This window comes from Hylobates moloch, unplaced genomic scaffold, assembly GCF_009828535.3.
Source record: "Hylobates moloch isolate HMO894 unplaced genomic scaffold, HMol_V3 SCAFFOLD_6247, whole genome shotgun sequence".
Classification (NCBI taxonomy): Eukaryota; Metazoa; Chordata; class Mammalia; order Primates; family Hylobatidae; genus Hylobates; species Hylobates moloch.
Window position 1 is genome coordinate 1 of NW_026658522.1, and position 4,040 is coordinate 4,040.

A 4,040-nucleotide genomic window follows, 5' to 3' on the forward strand; every position below is an offset into this window, starting at 1 on the left:
ACAAGGATATTCGATTTTTTCTGTGGCATACAACATTTATTTATTTATTTAGAGACAGAGTCTTGCTCTGTCACCCAGGCTGGAGTGCAGTGGCGCGATCTTGGCTCACTGCAAGCTCTGTCTCCCGGGTTCACGCCATTCTCCTGCCTCAGCCTCCCGAGTGGGACTACAGGCGCCCGCCACCACGCCCGGCTAATTTTTGTATTTTTAATAGAGACGGGGATTCACCGGGTTAGCCAGGATGGTCTGGATCTCCTGACCTTGTGATCCACCCGCCTCAGCCTCCCAAAGTGCTGGGATTACAGGCATGAGCCAGTGCACCCGGCACAAAATTTAAAATAATAATTGGAATTATGACTCATTACTCTATACTGGCACATAACATGGATAAGGAGGACATTGACACATTTCCAGGAATTTTATATAATTTCTGAAAGCATAACATTTTACCCATACAAATATAACACACGGAAGGTTAGGTATCTCTTTTTATTTGTATCTTATGTATCATTTTCCTTATAAAAAATACAACCTACTTTACTTGTGAAACATGCCCTACTTTTCTTGCATGCTTTGCATAGAGTTGTTTCTACTTATTCTATTATTTCTAGTAGTTTTATTTACATATATTGATTATAATTTTAATACTTAGTAATCTCTTATGTTCCAGAGACAACTAGGAAGTAGACAGTTATAAACTGTCGTATATTAGCATTCCATAGTAGGTTAGAAAATGTAGGAATATACCATCTCCCAACATCTAGAGGGATGTGTTTCCTCATAATACAATTTCTCAGTATGGCAGAAAACAAGATGTTTATTAATGGGCCAAAATATCTTTAGTCTCTCTGTAAAAATAGGAAGCCAAAAGTATATAAACTTGAATTATTTATGTTCAGTAATTAACGTTTTAGTATTGTATCTTATTTATAAATGGTCTAGATATTTAAGGCAAATCTTTTACTTAGCTTAACTTTAAGGTTAAAAATTACCACAGGTACTTTGGAAACTACTGTTAGGCAGATTTACTGTAAACAGATTATTTTTGAAATAATGCTTTTCACTTTTCACAGGATGGCACCGAAAGCGAAGGAAGCTCCTGCCCCTCCTAAAGCCGAAGCCAAAGTGAAGGCTTTCAAGGCCACGAAGGCAGTGTTGAAAGGTGTCCATAGCCACACGCAAAAAAGAAGATCCGCATGTCACTCACCTTCAGGCAGCCCAAGACACTGCGACTCCAGAGGCAGCCCATATATCCTCGGAAGAGCACCCCCAGGAGAAACAAGCTTGACCACTATGCTATCATCAAGTTTCCGCTGACCGCTGAGTCAGCCAGAAGAAGATAGAAGAAAACAACATGCTTGTGTTCATTGTGGATGTTAAAGCCAGAAGCGCCAGATCAAACAGGCTGTGAAGAAGAAGCGCTATGACAGTGATGTGGCCAAGGTCACCACCCTCATTTGTCCTGATAAAGAGAAGGCATATGTTCGACTGGCTCCTGATTATGATGTTTTGGATGTCGCAACAAAATTGGGATCATCTAAACTGAGTCCAGCCGGCTAACTCTAAATATATGTGTATCTTTTCTCCATAAGAAAATAACGTTTTTCATAAGAATGACAAATTAATTAGAATCAAATCTATAAGCTTTAAGATTTTACATTTCTAGTAAGTATAATATTAGCTTATTTGACTAGAACTCAAGCAGAATAGGAATTTATGTTTGTTTTATATTCAATAGTGATAACTTTGAAGACATAGTTGTTTTATTACACCAAAAATACTATATTAATCTTATTTAACTAAGTTTTATCCAAATCGTGTTAACTTAAAAAACATTTGATCATTTCCTATATTTCTAGGGTTTGGTGAATATTTCTTTATAAATGCTTATTTTTTTCCAAGCCAAGTTAGAATAGAGCACTTTTAGAGGATTTTACAAATGAATTTTGCAATGCTATCTGGAGTTAAGAAAATATCACATATATATAACATACATTAATAGATATACAAACACAAATAGAGATTTCATAGCTTTCATCCTGAAATTTCAGCCATGAATCGGGCATAAATATTCTGATGGTTAATTTTAGATATCTACTTAATTGGATTAAGAGACACACATAGATGGTAAAACACAATTTCTGGGCATATCTGTGAGGGTGTTTCTGGAAGACACTGAGATAACCATGACCTAATGTGGATGGGCACTGATACGGTTTGGCTGTGTCCCCACCCAGATCTCATCTTGAATTGTAGTTCCTATAATCCCTACATGTCGTGGGAGGGACCCAGTGGGAGGTGATTGAATCACGGTGGTGGTTACTGCCATGCTGTTCCCATGACAGTGAGTGAGTTCTCATGATCTGATGGTTTCATAAGGGGTTTTTCCCCTTTGGCTCAGCACTTCTCCTTATTGCTGCCATGTGAAGAAGGACGGCTTTGCTTCCCCTTCTGCCATGATTGTGAGGCCCCTGCAGCCATGTGGAACTGTCAGCCCATTAAACCTCTTTGTTCTTTATCGATTGCTCAGACTCAGGTATTTCTTCATAGCTGTATAAAAATGGATGAATACAGGCATCATCCAATTGGTTGAGAGCCCAGATAGTACAACAAGGAAAAGGAAAGGTGAATTATCTCCTTCTGAAATGGAAACGTCTTTCTTCTCCTGCCCTTGACATCAGAACTTCAGGGTCTCAGACCTTTGGCCTCAGAATCAGAGTTACACCACTGGCTTCCCTGATTCTGAGTCCTTTGTGTCTGGAGTGAGCCATGCTACCAGCTTTCCTGGTTCTCCAACTCGGAGACAGGCTATTGTGGAACTTCTCAGCCTCCATAATTATGTGAACGAATTCCCCTAATGAATCTTCTCTCATCTGTCTATCTACATATATCCTATTGATTCTGCCTTTCTGGAGAACCCTGACTAATGTGATTACAATAACTACAAAATTCACTAGTTTATATAGAAGAATTGGTTTTTGTCTTTGCCCCATTTTATATTTGTATTATAACTCTGTATCTGGAAAATGGAACAAGTTTTTTTCTTCTTCATATGAGGGCTAAAGCTTTTCTCTCACCAGCATTTTTGGAGATTTTTAAGGTTTTTTTTTGTTTGTTTTGACGTATAATCTTATGGAGGGTGAGAACTAATTTTTTTCTATTTTATTTTTCAGCCCCAGGTGTTTGCTTTTGCAGATTCTTCAGCACATTGAGAGCCTCCAAGGCTTGGAGCAGGGTGCCTAAAATTTCAGTGATTATAGGGAGTTGAGAGACTCAATTGGGAAAGGAAAGGTCTAAAAGAAGGCAATTTTGAAGATAAAAATTTTCTCAAAGGAGCCACTAAAGTTTGAAATAATTCTTAGTAAAGTCATCCAAACAGGAAAGGAAGTAGAAGTAATTCCATATTGGTGGAACACATAGTCAGCAGAGGTTTGAGAACGGAGAATTTAGTCAATTTTAAATTAGTCAATTTAGGATAATTTTTTGTATTTTTAGTAGAGACAGGGTTTCATCATGTTGGACAGGCTGGTCTGAAACTCCTGACCTCAGGTGATCCATCTGCCTTGGCCTCCCAAAGTGCTGGGATTACAGGCATGAGCCACCGCACCCAGTGAGAGATGTATTTCCTATAAAGGGTTGCAGCCTGCAGGGTTGTCCTTCTGACAGGCTGGGAAGCATAGCCTTCAGCCAGAAGCCAGAAACAGATGCTTCAAGGAGGAGGTAAAGGAAATAGTAATTTATGCTGAGTGGAATGGCCAAATACATTTATTTAATAAGCTCTAGGAGGAGTCATGAATATTTATGGAAGGAGAAATGCATGCATGCGCAATTGAGTTTCTTGCTTCTTCATGGGTCCCATGTACAACAAATGGCAGTGTTAGCATGATCCCAGGGTGGAATTTTCAGCCCTCTGACATTAAAAGGTGAAGCAGAGGACATGAAAACTCGCTCTGTGCATCCTCTGTACACTGGCCAGAACCTCTCTGTCATGGGTGGTCTCTTATCAGGCAAGAAAGGAGAGGCTGACATCAGTGGTGGAG

General features: G+C 39.2%; 1 pseudogene; it reads left to right on the forward strand.

Annotated features, from left to right (window-relative positions):
- The first annotated feature begins 941 nt into the window (after positions 1–941).
- Positions 942–1,759, forward strand: LOC116465554 (large ribosomal subunit protein uL23-like; annotated as a pseudogene).
- The last annotated feature ends 2,281 nt before the right edge of the window (positions 1,760–4,040 follow it).